Here is a 20,256-nt window from a genome sequence, read left to right on the forward strand (position 1 = left end):
AAAAGAAATTTATATGTAAAACCCTGGGTCAAAGGAAAAAGCCAGCTCTCTTTGTATATGGTCATGCCTTTTTTACACACACACACACACACACACAGAATCCCAGAAATAAAACATAAATTGGTCAGACACGGTGGCTCAAGCCTGTAATCCCAGCACTTCAGCAGGTTAACGTGAGTGGATTACATGAGGTCAGGAGTTCGAGACCAGCCTGGCTAACATGGTGAAACCCCATCTCTAGTAAAAATTACAAAAATCATCCAGGTGTGGTGGTGGGTGCCTGTAGTCCTAGTTACTTGAAAAGCTGAGGCAGAAGAATCCCTTGATCCCAGGAGGTGGGGGGTGCAGTGAGTCTAGACTGTACCATTGCACTCCAACCTGCGTGACAGAGTGAGACTCTGTCTCAAAAAAAAAAAATATATATATATATATTCCAAGGACCAGTAAGCATATGAAAATTGTTGAACCTCATTAGTCATCAGGAAAATGCAAAATAAAACCACAACGTGATACCACCATATACCCACCAGATGACAAAAATTGAAGACTGACAATACCAAATGATGTTGAGGAACTGGAGCAACTCGAATCTCACGCATGCGTGCTGATGAGAGTGTAAAATGGTCCAACTAGTTTGGAAAAAAGTATGAGTTTCTTAAAAAGCTAAAAACCATGACCCATTGTATTAGGGTGTTCTTGCATTGCTATGAAAAAATACCTGCAACTGGGCAATTTATAAGAAAAGAAGTTTAGTTGGCTCACAGCTCTGCAGGCTGTACAGGAAGCATGGCTCCAGCATCTGCTTCTGGGGAGGCCTCAGGGGGCTTTAACTCACAGTGGAAAGTAAAGCAGGAGCATGCACAACACATGGCCAGAGCAGGAGCATAGGGGACGGGGGGCCGCAAGTGCCACACACTCATAACCAACCAGATCCAGTGAAAACTCACTCACTATCATGAAGACAGCACCAAGATATGGAGGATTCGCCCCCATGATCCAAACACCTCCCACCAGGTCCCACTTCCAGCACTGAGGATTACAAATCGGTATGACATCTGGGCAGGACACATATCCAAACTGTATCATCCAGCAGTTCCACTCATAGGTATTTGCTCCATCCCATGCCATAGAAAAGGGAAAACAAAACATAAGGGACCACAAGAAAAAGCTGTGCAAGAGTGTTCATAACAGCTTTATTCATAAGAGCCAAAACCTGCAAACAACCCAGGTATTGATTAATAGGAACACAGAGAAACCAAACATAGTATAGTCATGTAATGGAATAGCACTCACCAGTAAAAAGCAACAACATGGAGAAGTCGCAAAAATTATGCTTAGTGAACAAAAGAAGGTGGCCACAAAAAGAGTGCATACCAAAGTTCTAGAACAAATAACTAAATCTGTGGTGGTAAAAAGGTTAGAACAGTGGTAGGCTCTGAGGGAGTGAGCATGGGGATTAACTGACAAGAGGTATGAGGAAACTTCTGGGGTGATTTAATATTCTGTGTTTTGATAAGCATATGCTTTTGTCCAGACCCAGCGAACATTCATTTAAGATTTGTGCATTTCATTGCATGTGAAATTTAGCTGAAAATCAAAAATGCTGTAAATACTAAACTTTACTTCATGATGTGCATGCTGAAGTACTTGGTGGGATGTACACCGGTATCTCCAATTTACTTCGAAACACATCAGAAACTAAGATGGATTGGTGTACAGAGAGCCGAATAGATGGATAGATACAGGTAGTGTGTAATGAGTGTTCACTGTAAAATTCTTTCAACATTTCCATACGCTTAAGAAAATGTATAATAAAATGTTGGAAGAATTCCGAAGAAATTAAAACAATAATGAAGGAAGGCTAGCCCTGTATGTAACATGCTGAAACACAAATAAAACTTCAATATTTAACTTAAGTAGAAAGAAAGATCAATGGAACGTAGTATAAAATTCAGAAATAGAACCTCCCATATGGAAATTTAGTGTATGTTGTAAGTGGCAAACAAGGTCAGAAGAGAAGAACGGGATTATGTAATAGTTGTGAGAGAAATGAGCTGCCTCTGGAAGAATATATTTGGTTCTATGCCTCACACCTTATGCCACGATAAGTTCCCAATTGATCAAATATTTACATATATATAAATATGTAGAATTCAGTGATAAATTAAAGAAACCATGGGATCATTCCTCTGTTAATATTAAGGGGGAAAAGTCCTTTCAACTATGACCCAAATGCCAGACATGATAACAGACTGATGAATTCAACCACAAAAACGTCAGAACTCTTCAAACAAAACCACAGTAAGCAAACTCAAAAGACAGAAGGCAAACTGGGGGAAGATTGTGAGCTCTCATAAAGTTAATTTCTATAATAAATAAGTAGCTTATAGCTATAATGCCAGCAACCCAATAGAAAAAAAAGGAAAACAATATGAACAAATAATTCAACAGAAGACAAATGGTTTTTAGTGCCATACAAATATCCTCAACTACAAACATAATAATGGAAAAAATGAATCACCATGTAATTTTAACTTGCATTTCTATCAGCAGAAAAAAAGAAAGCTGCAGTGTATAATTCACTTTAAAAAGGAGAGAAAGAAAACACACATACACATATACACAACACATAAAAATGTGCTCATAGATATTTTTAAAAGCTTCAGAACATGTATTGCTTGTTCAGGGTGACAGGGAGGTTTTTTAACAGAATATTCTTTTATACTTTTAAATTTTGAAGCATGTAAATGAAATACCTAATTTTAAAAATTAGATTTAAGAAATCGAGAATAATTACATTGTAAACGAAAGCAACAGCGTGGGAAGCAGCCCAAGCTCCAGCCCAACTCTGCTACTCATTAACTGGGTGAACTTGGGCCAGTCTCTTATTGACTATTCTGGCTGGAGAGAATCTCAGAAATATTCTCATTCCACACTTGTTTTATGAAATAGGAAACAGAAGCACAGAATAAATTAAGTGACTTAGCCAATGTCACATGCAGTCAGTTTACGGCAGAGCCAACAAAAGCTGTCGATGTGTCAATTTCTTCTTAGATAAGACGGGAGTACTGCCATTAAGAAAAGGCAAGCTGCAGAGATGGGTAGAAAATATTTGCAAATCACAAAACTGACAAAGGACTTATATCTAGAATGCATATCTTTAACTCTCAAAACCCAACAATAGGAACAAAAATAAATACCTAAAGATGCCTAGGATCATTAACCATCAGGGATATTCAGTTTCCTAAAAAGCACAGTGAGATGGCACTGTGCATCTATTAGAATGGCTAAAACTTTAATTTAAAAAACATGACAATACCAGATTGGAAAGGATATTGAGCAACTAGAAATCTCATGCATTACTGGTATACAAAATGCAAAACGGCACAACCACTTTAGAAAACAGTTTGGCAGTTTCTTATAAAGTTGAACATACGCTTAACCAATACCACATACTCAGCAGTACCACTCCTAGGTATTTATCCAAGATAAATCAAAAAGGACATTTACAGAAAAACCTGTACATAAATGTTTACAGCAGGTTTAGTCTCCCAAAGCTAGAAGACACCCAATTGTTCATCAATTATAGCACATCGATGCAATGGACTATTATGCATCCATACAATGGAACATTAAGCAGTCATCAAAAGGAACAAATGATTGATACATGCATCAAATTAAGTGGCTCTCAAGGGCACAATGCTGAGTGAAAGCAACCAACCTCAAAAACCTCCATAGTGCATGCTTCCACGTATATGACGTTCTGGGGAAAGGCAGAATTGAAGGAATGAAAAACAGATCAGAGGTTGCTAAGGACTGGGGCAGGGAGAGAGGCTGACTAAAAAGCAGGAGCATAAGGAAATTTTAGGAGATGTTGTAACTGCTCTGTGTCATCACTGTGGTGTTGGATATATTAATCTATGCATTTTTTAAACCCACAGAATTGTATATCACCAAAAGTTGATTTTACATTATGTAAATTTAAAAATAAATTGTTCCAGCTTTCTTGAGGTATAATTGACAAATAAAAAGTGTATGTATTTAAGGTATACAATGTGATGTTTTGATATACATTATGAAACGTTTGCCACCATAAAGCTAATTAACATATCCATCACCTTGAAGAGTGAAGTCATCAATCAAAGATCTCTGTGATCCTTTCCAGTTCTAGAAACATAAAGATTCTTTCACTTTAAAAAAAAAAAAAGTAATTAATTCCCAAGGACTAGAACAGGTTTATATTACATGTGGCACAAAAAATCTTATAATTTTTCTTTAAGAAAGATAAACCTAAATAACTATGAAATTCATAATGCAATGACAATGTGGAGAAACAGAAAACCATGAAAAGAGTGTAAAAATAATGTCTTGGAATTTCATCTCCTTAACAATTCAGCTAGGTTTCAGGCATTCTAATTTTTCTCCCATTTGTAAGTACTAAATTAATGGAAAAATAAGTGTATTTTTCTGTATTTCTGTACCTCACTGTTTAAGTTTTGCTGATCACACTTTAAACTTCCTTTTCATTTAAAGGTGAAATCATTGATAAACACCATCTCTATGAATCATTTTTCCTCCCTCAAAGCTTGTTCTTGTGACATCTGGACTGTCTAGAAAGACATGATCCTTCAAATAATTCCTTATTTACTTACCATCTCTTCTGTTCCAAAACCTTTGAGTAAAATATCTCTCATGTAGTTTTTTTTTTTACCTTTTTAGGGTGATGTACTCCTTTGAGAATATGATGCAAGCTATAACTCTATTTGAAAAGGTTTAAACAAAAACAAGACCACAAATACTGGCTTAGTCCATCTGTGCTTCTATAACAGCATACCTGAGACTAGGTAATTTATAAATAATACAAGTTTATTTCTTATGGTTCTGGAGGCTGGGGAGTCCAAGATCAAGGCACCAATAGGTTCAGCATCTGGTAAGGGCTGCTCTCTGCTTCCAAGATGGTGCCTTGTTGCTGTACCCTTTGGAGGGGAGGTTCACTGTGTCCTTACATGTCAGAAAGGATGGAAGAGCAAAACAGTGCTTCTTCAACCTTGAGCCCTTTAAAAGGGTGCTAATCTTGTCCGTGAGGGTGAAGCCCTCGTGACTTCCTTCCCAAAAGCCACCCCTCTTAATACCATGTATTGGGGATTAAGTTTCAACTTAAATTTTAAAGGGGACACCTTCATTAAACCATGGCAATATCCCTACACACACAATTCTGGTGGCAATGTCAGAGGTTCAAGGGCTTTATGAGTCCTGTGGATTTCAGGATTCCAGGGACAAAGGACAAAGAGCACAGCTCCTGAGGGAAACCCTAGGTTCAAACCCTTGCTCTGCTATTTAACAGCAGTATAACCTTGGGCATGTATTTATCCTTTCTCTGCCTTTCTTTGCTCATCCACAAAGTCCAAATAATAGTACTGCTAGGGGAGGGATGTAGTGGCTCACACCTGTAATCCCAGTACTTTGGGAGGCTGAGATGGGAGGATCCCTGAGACCAGGAGTTTCAGATCAGCATGGGCCACATAGCCAGACCCATGTCCCCAAGAACATTTTTAAAAATTAGCTGGCTGTGGTTATGCATGCCTGTAGTCACAGCTACTTGGGAGGCTGAGGCAGGAGGATAGCTTGAGCCCGGGAGTTTGAGGCTGCAGTTAGCCATGATCACACCACTATACTCCAGCCTGGGTAAAAGAGCAAGATCCTGACTCTTAAAGAAAAAGTGCTATTAGGATGTAACCATGTCTTGTTACTGGAAAGCCTCAAAAAATATCACCTAGAAGGTGAAAGAAGAATTGACTAATGCCATTTTCCATGGCTTCTAAGTCAGCCTCCTTAGAAATTTGGGTTCTATGGCATATCATCAAAGTGTCATCTGCAATCCACTGAAGTTAACTGAAGTGCCTCCTGGTGGGAGATCCAGAAATGCAATGTTATCAAAGCAAATTATGTGCAATTTTATAGACTTTCATTTTCTAATGTATGACTAAGGGCTACAACTAGTAATTGATTGAGTTATTAAGAGTTACCAAACTAAAATTAGCACATTACTTAATTTTATGGAAGACTCTAATTCAGTTTTCTACTCAGACTCTGCTGCCAAACATCCCATGGCAATATCACAAGATACTTCCATCTCATGCCTACAGATACTTGGTATCTCCTAGACTATAGGAAGGATGCTTGTTATCACAGCATCATCAGCATTGCCTTGACTGTGGGATGGTTTTAATTGTTGTTACTCTCAACTTTGATTATTTATATTTTATAACTGGCTTCATCATTATCAATTTTGTTTACTGAGAGTCATTCAATGGACCTGAGGACAATATAATCAATCATATTTTGGCCTATAATTTTCCAGTGATTTGGTTTTAAGTTGTATTTATATACCATGGTTCCAATGGGAATCATTCAAATTCTGATGGCTGTAGCAGACATGCACATAATCCCCAAAAATATTCTCACAATTGGCACCCAGTGATTAGTTTTTAGGGATATGGAGTAGGGTTGCCAGTTGGTTTGCTTACTACTGGAAAGTAAGAGTTGGTAGTAGAGATGAGAGAATGAATACCGTCTTTTCTTTCTGTCAAAGTAGACCATAGTGAAACATGCATGCATACACACACACACAACTAAGAATCACTAGGTAGCTAAATTTGAGATTAGATATCAATACTTCTAACTTGCCAGATCCTGAAGAAGTGAGGAAACTTTTCTGAACTTATCTAGGAAATCCAGACATCTACCTGGCCTCCTATAGAGACAAACGCTTTTTGTAAAGAGTAATTTGGTGTTTAACGTTGTGTTTAACATTGGGCTTTGGGAGCCCTAGGGTCTCTGTCACAACTACTCCCCTCTGCTGTGGTCATGTGAAAGCAGACATGGACAGTACAAAACAACTGGTATGACTATGTTCTAATACAGTTTTATTTACGGAAATAAGTAACAGCCCTACTGTCTGTTAGTTTGCTGAACTCTGCCATACACCATTGTGAAAATAACATGGCAAAATGCTGGTGATGATATTGTTGCTATCATCATTATCATCATCATCATCGTCAAAGCACTCCCATCTGACCTTCCGAATCACAGAGACAGGAGCAAACACTACTCAGGACATTTTATAACTAAGGAAGGCGAGTTCACAAGGAGCTAAGGTTTTGTCCATGGGGTGGGTAGATGTACTGAGAGAAGCCTTTAGCTTCCCTGACCAATAGGCGTCTCCTCTCTGTCAGAGAGCTCGGAAAAACCTCAGCCCATTGTACATTTATTTGTAAGAGATAATTTTCATGTCATTACACTGTCCTCACTACTCTCTGAGAGAAGCTAAACCTTCTCATTGCTGCGATATAAAAAATGTTATGGGAAAAATACAAAGACTTTTATTTGTATTATTGTAAGCTTTTAAAAATGATTTTGCCTGAATAGGCTGTATTCCTCTTTTCTGTCTGATTATTACCATTTTTATTTCCCAGTTGTAAAAATATATGTTTGCCATTTGTCTGAAGAACAATGCAACTCTCTCCAATCCATCACACAGCTCTGCTCTTAGCAATTCTCACAGCTCATCAGGAAAATGATTGCCTGATTAAACAGGCGTGACTAAACCACAACATCCTCAGAATGTGCATGGAGCCCTGGGCCCCGAATGCATCTTACTCCAGCAATGCCAAGCATCGCCTGACGCACAGTGCAAAGAGCAAGACCAAAGGGGAGTTTTCAAAAGAAGGAAATCATGTATTTTATAACCAGCAGCATTTGTAAAAGCTGTTTTCCAAGTAATTATGTGAATTGATTTTGGGAAAGAATATGATTCTTTCAGCCTGATGATTCGACGAAATGAAAACCTTCAGAAAGAGAAAAAAATGATCAGGTAATCTTTCTCCTGACCATGATTCATCCTGTGTTATCTCAGAGCTCCATTGAAATGTTTATTGTGCACATAATGCCCTCTGATAATTTCTTTTAAGACATTCATTGTCAAATGAGCAAAGCAGCAGTCAACAGCTGAGTCTTAAAACCTAGAGTTCAATACTGAGAAGTGGGGTTGAGTTGAATCCTATCTCTGCTACACAGAAAACATCCATACCCCACTCACTGGAACTTCAGATGCAAGCTACTTGTAAGACTCACTTTTTCCATCTGTTAAATGGGAAAAAATAGAAACTGCCTTATGTGGTTAATGTATTGACGTGCAGTTGACCCTGAGAGAGGAGAGGGACTGGAGAGTGAGTTAATAATCATGCTTACATGATGAAGCCTCCCTACAAACCCTTAAACTAAAGGATTAGGAGAGATTCTGGGCCAGTGAGGACATAAAAGAGCTGGGAGAACAGCACTCCTGGAGAGAGCACAAAGCTCCACTCCCCTCCCCTACACCTCACCTTGTGCATCTCTTCCTTCTGGCTGTTCATTTGTATCCTTTGTAATATCCTTTATTATAAACCAGTAAACATAAGTAAACGTTTCCCTGAGTGTTGTGAGCCATTATATTAAATTATCAAACATGAGGAGGTGATTGGAGGAACCTCCAATTTATAGCCAGTGGGTCAGAAGCACAGGTGACAACCTGGGGCTTGTAATTGTCATCTGATGTCAGGGAAAGTCTTATGGAACTCAGCCCTTAACCTGTAGGGCCTGTGCCAACTACAGGCAGTTAATGTTATTTATAATAGAGTAAGTAATAGAACACCCCATCAGTGTCCACCAAGAATTGGAGAATTGGTTGATGCAAAGGAAAAAAACCCACACATTGGTATCAGAAGTTGTATGAGTGTCAAGAAAACAGTATTCTTCTTTTATTGTCAATTCTCTGAACTGTCAATTCACTTTCTCCTTGAACTCCTGCAATCTGATGCCATCAAAGAATTGTCTTATACTCATTTTGCTCAGAACCACTCATACTTTTTGTCACTAACCAACTTACCTTGCTATCTTACTGGTTTTGAACTCTGAGCATTTCTTGTCAGCTGAGCCCTGCTGCTATGTCTGAATGTGCCCCCCAAAATAAATAGCTGGAAACTGAATCCTCAATGCAACAGTGTCAGGGGGAGGGAGCTGTGAGAAGGTGTTTAGGTCATGGGGCGCTCCACCCTCATGAATGGATTAATGCTGCTATAAAAAGGGTTTTGGCAAAAGCAACTGTGGCAAAAACAAAAATTGACAAATAGAATCTAATTAAACTAAAGAGCTTGGACATAACAAAAGAAACAATCAACAAAGTAAACAGACAATCTACAGAATAGAAGAAAATATTTGTAAACTATCCATCCGGGAAAAGTCTAATATCCAGAATCTATAAAAAACCTAAACATATTAACAAGCAAAAACCCAACAAGCCCATTAAAAAATGGGCAAAGGACATGAACAGACACTCCAAAAGAAGATATACATGCAGGCAGGCAATAAACATATGAAAAAAAGTGCTCAATATCACTAATCATTAGAAAAATGCAAATCAAAACCACAATGAGATACCATCTCACACCAGTAAGAATGGCTACTATTAAAAAGTCACACACACGAAAAAACAGATCCTGGCCAGGTGCAGTGGCTCAAGCCTGTAATCCCAGCACTCCAGGAGGCCAAGGCAAGCGCTTCACATGAGCTCATGAGTTCAAGACCAGCCTGGCCAACATTGTGAAACCCCATCTCTACTAAAAACACAAAAATTACCTGGGTGTGGTGGCACAGGCCTGTAGTACCAGCTACTTGGGAGGCTGAGGCAGGAGAATTACTTGAACCTGAGAGACAGAGGTTGCAGTGAGCCAAGATCACACCAGTGCACTCTAGCCTGGGCTACAGAGCAAGACTCTGTCTCAAAGAAAATAAATAAATAAAAAGTAAAAAAATAGATTCTGGCAAGGTTACAGAGAAAAGGGAACACTTATATACTGCTGGTATGAATGTAAATTAGTTCAGCTATTGTGGAAAGCAGTGTGGCAATTTCTCAAAGAACCTAAAACAGAATTACAATTTGACCTAAGTATCCCATTATTGGGCATATTCCCAGAGGAATACAAATCATTCTACCATAAAGACAAATGCATGTGTATGTTCATTGCAGCACTATTCACAATAGCAATGACATGGAATTAACCTAAATGCCCATTAACAGTAGACTGGATAAAGAAAATATACATCATGGAATATAATAAAATAATTAAAAAAATGAAATGATGTCCTTTGCAGCAACATGGTTGGAGCTGGAGGCCATTATTCTAAGTGAACTAATGCAGGAAGAGAAAACCAAATATGGCATGTTCTCACTTATAAGTGGAAGCTAAATGATGAGAACACATGGACACAAAGAAGGGAATAATAGGCACCAGGGGTGGGGCAGAGTGGCTCATGCCTGTAATCCCAACACTTTGGGAGGCCAAGGTGGGCAGATCATCTGAGATCAGGAGTTCAAGACCAGCCTTGCCAACATGGCAAAACCCTGTCTCTACTAAAAATATAAAAATCAGCTGGGCTTGGTGGTGCATGCCTGTAGTACCAGCTACTTGTGGGGCTAAGGCATGAGAATGGCTTGAACCTGGGAGGCAGAGGTTACCGTGAGCTGAGATTGTGCCACTGCACCTCAGCCTGGGTGACAGAGCAAGATCCTGCCCCAGAAAAAAAATAACAATAATAAGTATACACCAGGGCCTACTTGAAGATGGAAGATAAGAGGAAGGAAAGGATTGAAAAACTACCTATCAGGTACTATGCTTATTACCCAGGTGATGAAGTAACTTTTTATCCCAAACCCCATGACATGCAATTTACCTATGTAACAAATTTGCACATGTACCCCTGAACCTAAACTAAAAGTAAAAATAAAAAGAAAGAAAAAAAAAGAAATCACACTTAAAAAAGAGGGCTGCTTTAGGGAGTGGGTTCGCTCTTCCACTCTCTGCCATGTGAAGATAGACTTCCTCTCCTGCTTTTCCACCTTCCACCATGTGATGACACTAAGAAGGCCCAAACAAGATGCTAGCAACTTGATCTTGGATTTCCCAGCCTCCAGAACTGTAAAAATACATTTCTGCTCTTTATAAACTACCTAGCCTGTGGTATTCTGCTATAGGAGCACCAAACAGATTAAAACACCTGCCTTAAAAAATATTTGTTATTTATTTATCCTTGTTGATATCTAGTGCATTATGTTGCCAAAACTAAAGTCAAAATTAAGTCAGATAAGAAATTAAAATGTCTCTACTAATGACCCATATGCTTTCTGATCTTACTTCTATTTCTCCACATTTCTCCAAAACCAGAAAGTCTCCTGACTGGCCCCATGGTCACTCAGGATCACTTTATTCTCAGAATCCAAACCTCTTCCCTGCCTAGAATTTCTGCCTTCTTTCCTTCTGCCTAGCCCAGGGTTTCTCACCCTCAGCGCTACTGATATTTTTGCAGGATAATTCTTTGTTGAGTGAGAGGAAGCTGTCCTGTGCATTACAGGAAGTTGAGTAGTGTCCCTGGCCTCTACCCAGTGCATTCCAGCAGCGCCCTTCCTAATTGTGGCAAATATAAATGTCTCCAGAAACTGCCAAGTAGCCCCTGGAGGATAAAATGGCCCTTGGTTGAGAGCCACAGTATCAATGTGCAATATTATCAATAATATAATAATAATCAATATTAATAATAATTAATGTGCAATATATTCTAAGAGGTCAAATGGTACAATTTAGCACTACTGCTCTGCATACATTACTGTCCTGTTATTCCATGTTTTTAAAATTTTACTTCACAATCATTTTGTTTCTTAACTCAACTACGGTAGCATAAGGCACAGAGCAGGGGCTCAATAATATTTATGTGCTGTGCCCAAAGGGAGTAGTTGTTTGGTTAAAATTAAATCTGCTGGCCGGGTGCAGTGGCTCATGCCTGCAATCCCAACACTTTAGGAGGCCAAGGTGGGCAGATCACCTGAGGCCAGAAGTTCGAAACAAGACTGGCCAACATGGCAAAACCCCATCTCTACTAAAAATACAAAAATTAGCTGGATGTGGTGACACATACCTGTAATCCAGCTACTCAGGAGGGTGAGGCAGGAGAATCCCTTGAACCCAGGAGACAGAGGTTACAGTGAGCTGAGATCACTCCATTGCACTCCAGCCTGGGTGACAGCAAGACTCCATCTCAAAAAAAACAAACCTAAATCTGCTAAGTGACCATATCCTACAGTGAGCTTTAAACTACCAATTTTAATAATTTAATGATTCTAAAATTGCAAATTAATAAATTATATTGGATCCACTTGAGAAACTATGATTTGGCTGGCTTTTAGACTTTAATCAAACTTTAAATAGCATTCCAAAGTGTTAGAAATATTTCTGCTCTTTTTTGCAAAGAAGACAAATTGACTGATGAAAATCAGTGGTTTTAGGTCACTCAGGAGTAATCAAGAGATATTTGAATAAACATCATTAAATGACAACACATAACATGTGATTAAGATATAATGATTATCAGTAATCATAAGGGTGAATAAATGGTTTTAAAATGTCAATTTATGACATTCAGTTATAGTGTAAGAACAATCTTTTCATGCATTCTCTGTTTGTATCTATATTTACACTGGCAATATAAATTTAACATTAGATAATTCTTGAAATATGTTAATATTTAAACAGACAATTATGCCTATCAATGTTTTCATTTAAACTAAATCACACTTTTTGAAACATTGCTGAATATGTGATTATACTTCTCTTTTACTTTTGTTCATAAAATAGAGGACATTATTCCTTAGCACTAGATTTGAAGTATTTGCGTTAGTCTCAAATATTTCCAATACTTCTCATCGTTTTAAAAAGGTACCTTCTCAGTACTGATCTCGCAAATGTTAGCAGGTTTTTGAGGCATTTGAATTGCAAGGGCTTACATCTTAGTGTAAATCCATCATGGCTAAATTCTTTCTTCTTCTTCAAGTGTCCACACAATATCCAGCATCCTGATGAAAAGTAAAAATGTTGATCAGTTCCACGTATCTACATGTTTGGTAGACAAAACATGACTGCCAGAAGTTTTCCTTCTCCCTTTGACTCGATGCTGCAGTGTCACACTGATACAGCAAAGGAAAAAGATGGTGTTCTGGGAGAGGAGAAAAAGGAAGCTAGTCTTATTTGTTGAGACATCTTGTGGTTATGTGAGCACCAAAGAAAAAGAGACATCCTTTACACAGTTCTATCACCAAAGGAAGAATTCAAGGTGGTATTTCCTTTTTGGTGTCCAATGACTGACTTACTCACACACCTCTCTTATCCCAGGCCACCACTATGCTCTGATAAATTATCTGCATTGGGTTTTGGCCTTTCTTTTGTTTTGAGCCTGTTTTCCTACGTCCGTGTTTGAAATGAGTCCTAGAATCCCATCAGCAAGTCTAGTTTGGATGAGATCTGTCCTAGCTGTCCTTCCAAAAGTTGAAATTCATGAGCATTCCTTGATCTGTGTGTGTCTGATTTGTATTTTAGGCTGGTGCAAAAGTAATTGTGGTTTTTGCCATTACTTTTAATAGGGTTTAGAAATCATTTAAGATCCTTCAAACCCTTTGTTCTGGGGACCAAGATAGACTCAGCATCTAACCAACAAAGTTGTTCTAGATTTCTGCTTTCCTAGGGAGCTGCTCAAGAAAATTAGGAAGGGCCAATCTCTGCCTGATAGTCAACAGGACCTAGGGTGGAATCAGGGAAGCAGGGTCAGATTGAAAGTAGACAACAGAGCCCAACCTCACATACAGGTACCTGTTCTGACTCACCCAGTACTCAGTGTGTAGTTCACGACAACATGAATGCCTGCTTATAGCTGTAAAAATAAGAGAGAACATGGGTAAATAGCTGATTGGTATCTGTAGTTAGTTTGCAAGCAGCAAAAGTAAGCTGGTAGAGGGAAAACAGAAAAAGTAGACATTCTCACAACTGGACTCAAAATGATTTGTTTGTTTGTTTGTTTTTTGAGACAGAGTCTTACTCTGTCGCCAGGCGCCAGGCTGGAGTGCAATGGCGCGATCTCGGCTCACTGCAATCTCCGCCTCCTGGGTTCAAGCAATTCTCCTGCCTCAGCCTCCCAAGTAGATGGGACTACAGGCACGCATCACCACGCCCAGCTAATTTTTGCATTTTTAATAAAGACAGGTTTCACCATGTCAGTCAGGTCGATCTCTTGACCTCATGATCCGCCCACCTAGGTCTCCCAAAGTGCTGGGATTACAGGCGTGAGCCACCACGCCCAGCCAATGATTTTGTTTTAATTTGCAATAAGTTCCTTTAAAGATTTTACATAGGTAAGTAGATAGCTAGATAAATTGATAGATTACATAGATAAATAGACAGATTGGATGGATGGATGGATGGATGGATGGATGGATGGATGGATGGATGATCAAGAGAGAGACTAATTTGCAACCTCTGAAGAACCAAACCATTCTGGTCTTCCTAATGCTGTCTTCCTCACCTGAAATGCACCCCCTTCACCCTTCCTACCTGCTCAGAGCCCATTCATCATTTAAGTCCTGGACTGATGAGCAAAGAGGAAGAACATAGTGACAACTCAGAAATAAGATTAAGTATCAGTACTTCTTTTAAATTACATAATTTCACTAAATAAACTCCTGCTGCTCCTCTATGGCTGTTATATGTCATTTTAAGCTATCTTTGACCTGGCCCACTCCATGATATCTTCCTTTCCATGCCATCCTCTACCCAAGACAACCCTTCCAACCAGGGTTGGTGATCACCTTGCTACAACATCCACCACCCTCACGTGCAAATGGGTATCTCCAACAAAGGTATCACTGCATGGCTGCTAGGGTGGTGAAGAAAACACAGTTTTGAAGCCAGAATACCCCAGTTTTGGACATTAGCTTCTTTGTTTACCAACTCAGTGACTTCAGGCACATTATTTAATCTTTCAGGATCTCAAGTTCCTTAGATATAAAACATGAACCACAATAATAATTCCTACTTCATGGGGATGATGTGAGGCTTGAATGAGATCATTTATTTGAGCATCATACTTCGAAGTGTCAACCACTGTGAAGGGTCTGAAATTTTTGCAAACAAGCTAGCTTGCCTCAGATTCAGGGTTGCTGGCAGAAGACACGAAACTCCTGAGTCAGAGACAAATGACTCTACTACTCACAGTGGTATCAGCAGCTAGAGTATCATCAGTTAAGCCTATTCCCCAATCTCCAATTGACAAGAGGAAATGCAAAGGCCAATGTGACCCCTGCATACACAGTGCATTACATTATAGGAGAGAGAACTTGAGTATTTTATAACAGGCAGTACACCTGCCTGGTCTCTGCCCTAGAGAGAAACATTATCTCTATAATACTGCAGGGTAAGCAAACGAATCTGCTGCATGCTCTAGACAGAGACACTATCTCATCTCCCAAACTGTAATGGACATAAACACCCTTGAAAAGAGAGGCTGGAATAAAATGGAACATACTGAAACACAGAAAACCCTTGGAGAGTTATTAATATTTCCCAGTAAGAAATCAGCAGATCTCCACTCATTTTCCTTTCCTTGCTCTTGCCATTTCTCCTGCATGGAATTTTCTCTTTCTTCCCTTCACAGATCCAAAGTCTTTGCTTCAGTCTTCCTCAGACATTCGCCATGGTGGGACAAGAGGATCTGGTGCAGTAGGAGATTCAGTAAGACTCGACAAACTGGGAGTACACTGAGAAAATCACCAGCAGCATCAAGAAAATTGCAGACTTTCTCAACTCATTTGATATGTCTTGTTCAAGATTTGCAACACTAAGGGAGAAATTGACAGCCCTTGAACAGAGAACAGAGTACAATTGAAACATGGGTGATAAAAGGTGAGATGCTTACCTAGAACAGTGCCATGCTGTGCTGGGAAGGTGCTTTACAGAACACAGGCCACCTGAGAAAGGCCCCAGCAGCCTTTAGCTCCTTCCTTTCTCCTTAAAGAGCAACAGGGCTTATTGCTGTTTTTCTTTTTTCAAAAGTGTGGCCTTTGGGTTCTTTCATATACATCTGAGGATGCGATGTGGTATGTGAGGAGAAGTCTAGAGGAACTCTTGGAAACAACATTCGGTATTTTTCCTTTCCAGTAACGTTTCATAGATATACATATACATAGTCAATGTATTTGAGACATTCACAGTCAAAAGCATGGGACCCTTTGTGAAGGTCCTGCCCACCCCTGTCTTTCCTTTCTCTCTCAGACCTTCTTTAAAGTTCTCATTGCTTCTGTACCACTTCTATGAACAGTCTTTTTCTCCTCCACACCTTGGGTGGGAAGTGGGGGGAAGTCCTAGCTAAGACACTCGTGCCCTGGCAATGTGACTACCAGAGAATGTTATTGCTAACCCACCAGTTTCCTATCAATTTGGGGAGGTCAAGGCCAGGCCCCCACTAGGCTTGAAGGAACATTTTCAGTTGTTTCTTTCTGTCACTTGGGGTGTCTATGCCTCTCAAATTTTCCTAATAAACTCTTCAACTTTATCTGATTGCTGTGATTATAGTAGAAATAGGACCTAGAGAGGGGTTCACTTATTCCACAGAAATGTAATATATGGAATTATTATTCCAACCAAACTTTCATATGTAGCTGTTTGATTCAAAGCCCAGGTGACTTACCAGCCCAATCCCCCATGTTTGGACTTTCAGCTGATTAGTTCATCCTGGGAGTCATTTGGTCATTCAGCACATTTATCAAGTGCTTACTATGTAGGCATGTTATACTCCAATAAAATATACAGTATTGAATCAGAAAAAAAGTCTTTCTCTCATTCAAAGCACAAGTCAAATGTCCCTTCCTTGAGGAGCTTTTTCCAAACACTCCAGTCATTATAAATCCATTTGCAGAGCTCCTACTTCCATTTGTAGTTTGTCTTATAAAAACGAGTCATTCTTTGACTTGTTCAACACTTCTCCTACTTTTAAAAAACTTTAAATTGAGGGCTGTATTATAAGGGGTTGCAGTAGATGCTAGTTGTGTCCCATCTGTAGCCCCTTAGCCTATGAGTAGCTAGCTAACTGCCTGACTTGTCATCACCTGAGGGTTGTGCACTGTTTCTATGAACAGTCTTTTGTCTCCTCCACACCTTTGGTGGGAAATGGGGGCAGTCCTGGCCAAGACACCAGTCTTGGCAATGTGACTATCAGAGAACATTGTTGCTAACCCACCAGTTTCCTGTTGATTTAGGGAGGTCAAGCCCAGGACCCCACTAGGCTTGAAGGAACATTTTCAGTGACTGGAATGTGCACCTGCAGGCCGGAAGAGCTAGGGAATTAAGCTCCACCCCCCAGCAGCCTTCAACCAATGGCAGATGGAAGCTGGTGTATCAATGCCCTAGTTCCTTTGCTCTTTGGGTAGGTGCATGCTCTACCCTGATTTCTAGAGTTCCTGTGGGGCCATAAGCTCCATTTACCCTAAGTGGAAACTGCTTAATGACAGACCCTTTGGTGGGTGCCCTCTCCTTCCTGTCTTGTTTTCCCCCTTGCCACCCAGTAGTTTCTGAGAAGACCAGCTCTCCCAAAACCTAGTTGCACTAAATTTCGATCTCAGGATCTTTTTTCAGGAAAATGCAAACCGAAAAAAGTACCAACAAAAGATTATCGTGGACTACACTGTGAAATTATTAAATACTTGTTAACATACAGCTTTTACTCAAAATCACTATCATATAAATTATGAGGCATTAGGTCTAATTCCATCATAAATATTTGAAAACCATTCCTTGTGTTCCCAAAGAATAAATAATCATGATAGTACAGTTATACTATCACTGAAGTAATGTTTGGAGCTAAATTAATCTGTGTGAAGGCAACAAAAATATCAGCAGCCAAGGAGGCGCATTTGGCCCCAGAGTGTGTCAGAAATGCTGCTTGGCATCTGAGAATGACTTAGAAGTGCCCTTCTAGCAGTCCTGTGTGGGATGGAATGTGACTAAAGGGACTTTGAGAATATACATAGGACACTCAAGTGCTACAGGGAAGGTAGCAAAGGTCAACTGCTTCTTTTTCGAGGACTTTACTTGCTCTCCCTCCATCCCAACATATACCCTGAGCTTTTGATAACATGACATTCCGATGGGGAACTGCCCCCAGACCTGTCATTGTGGCATTATTTGTAGCTTTTTTCTTCCTAGTAGTGAAAAGTGGATAGCTGGCTTTTCAGGTCACAAGTTGTGCTGTCATCCATGCTTGCAGCAGGAGTAACAGGGGCAAATTAACTGGGGTACATACGTACGCCCTAAGGTGAGAGGAGTTGTGGCTCTGGGGGAATTTAGGATGGGGCTCCTTTCCTGAAGTGATTGGAGCAACTCTAAAGGGAAACACAGTATCAAACATTTTAAAGGCACGATGATAAGGCAACAAAAACACCTCCCGCCAGGATTCTGCCCAGAATTCTGTCATGTTTCCCCATCATGACTGGATTGACACCAGGTTACTAGGCTATTTCTATCATCAAATACAACATAGAATCTATTCACTGAACAGGGAATGGAAGATAGCCTATGGATCCTTTCCCCACCATTGCCCTGCAACTCACAGGGATGCATGCTACTTGGCCACTGTAACCCGTCAAGAAGAGCTGCAGGAGGGGGCTTTGGCAGAGAAGCCAACGGTTTTGCCCTGCTCTCTTACTGAATGCACTAAAGCCACTCTTGCTATAATTCATCCCCAAAGAGAAACTAAAGTAATAGGAAAGTGGACACTTCCTTGCTAAGACCCTAGGGATCTCTACTAAACTCCAGTGTTACTAAGCTCCAGAAAGGATACGACCTTGCTCTTTCAAAGGCGATCTGTCTCTGACATATTATCTAGGAGTTGTTTCTTTGATGTCTCCTGTATTCTTTACTCTGTTCCATCTACCAAATGCATGCACACATGCACAAACCACACATACTTTATCTAAGAAAAGGCAGTTTTGAGGGATTTTTTTATCCTAAAAGTATTGACCTTTTTCAAGTTCACCTATAAAAATCAAGCAACCTAGTGTCGGTTTATCTAAAAAGACATAGAAAACCATAGGAAAATAAATCAGTGGACCTAAAATACTATTACTATTACCATAAGGAATGTGAAATTTTAAAATAGGTAAATTCAAACGTGACCCATAAATCACGGTCCACAGTATACAAAACCAAAACCCTTCACACTGTGGATACTGGTCCAGGACAGGTGCACTCAAAGAGATTTGAGAAGAGTAAAGATGCCTAGGACATAGGAAAGCTACAAAGAAAGAGATCATTCTGCAGATGAAGCTAGCTGGAGAAAATTATAATTGCATTTAACAAGAATGTGGGTGTACTCTGCAAATAGTTACTATATTAAGGAATTTCAAAGGTAAAGAGTAATTAAATATCAGCTTGAGTCTCATATCTGAGCTCAATCAAGAGGGAAAAAAATGTCCCCCAATCTCAGAACAGGATTTGCCTGAGAGGAAAACGCATCCCACTCTGAAGGAAAAATGTTCCCTTCTGCCATTACCATTCCCCAGTGGCAGAACTGAGTTTGAGGTTTGGAAGTCCTCATATCCAGCAGAAAGCCACTATAGGATGGCCTTGCACTGGCCCTCGGGACTCCTAGGTGTGTAAGAGTGCGTGGAGGAGAGGATGGATGGGGAGAGGCTAGTAGACCCCATGCAAACCACCCAAAGTCTCCTGTATTCCAGGAAGAAAGCTTTCTCCCAACTCCATCCTGCACATGGTGATGTTAGCCTCTATTGCGCTTTCAGGATAAGGCAAATCATGCCTGTACCCAAATGACCTCCATTTTTCTCCTTCACTCTAAAACTGGCACTGATGAGCTACTATTTGACTTAGCGGTGTAGCAGAGTTCCCAGCCAACTGCTTCAACCATCCCATCCATGTGGGTCTCTGTGGTCACTATTGGCTGATGTTCCCCAAGGCTATTTCCTCTCCTTTCTGGGGCCACAGGTGGATTATGTTTCCCAGCCTCTCTTGCAGTCTCCTGGGGCTGTGTCAAAAGAACAATAGTACAAGAGAAAGGTCAATGTGGAAGAGAAAGCACCAGTGGATGGTTAAATGTTTGCTATTCTGAGCTTTACTGGCACCACAAGAAAAGAGTGTTCTTTGGATGAAAATTTCAAGAGACATAAGAGGACTAAGCTTCACACAAGCTCATGTCAAATTCCAGTCCTGCCCCTGGCCACTCAAAGGACATTGGGCATATCACACTTTCTCATCATAAACATAAGGGAATTTCACTGGATGGGCTCCAAGTTTTATCCCAACATCGATATGCCATGATGTATCTGTGGCT

General features: G+C 40.0%; 1 long non-coding RNA gene and 1 pseudogene across 4 annotated transcripts in view; one reads left to right on the plus strand and one right to left on the minus strand.

The window, feature by feature from the left end:
* LOC108589886 (uncharacterized) overlaps positions 1–20,256 on the minus strand; it is a 269,914-nt gene that overhangs the window by 126,570 nt on the left and 123,088 nt on the right. For 3 of the 4 annotated variants that reach the window (XR_013531725.1, XR_013531723.1, XR_008478835.2), the window contains exons 3-5: positions 13,748–13,794; positions 12,875–12,943; positions 948–4,190 (exon numbers count right to left, since the gene is read on the minus strand). This is a non-coding gene — a long non-coding RNA (uncharacterized LOC108589886). The remainder of the gene's footprint in view (positions 1–947; positions 4,191–12,874; positions 12,944–13,747; positions 13,795–20,256) is intronic. The other variant, XR_013531724.1, reaches the window with a different exon arrangement.
* On the plus strand, positions 15,610–15,835 carry LOC108589885 (putative protein BRICK1 pseudogene; annotated as a pseudogene).

This window comes from Callithrix jacchus, chromosome X (genome assembly GCF_049354715.1).
Source record: "Callithrix jacchus isolate 240 chromosome X, calJac240_pri, whole genome shotgun sequence".
Taxonomy (NCBI): Eukaryota; Metazoa; Chordata; class Mammalia; order Primates; family Cebidae; genus Callithrix; species Callithrix jacchus.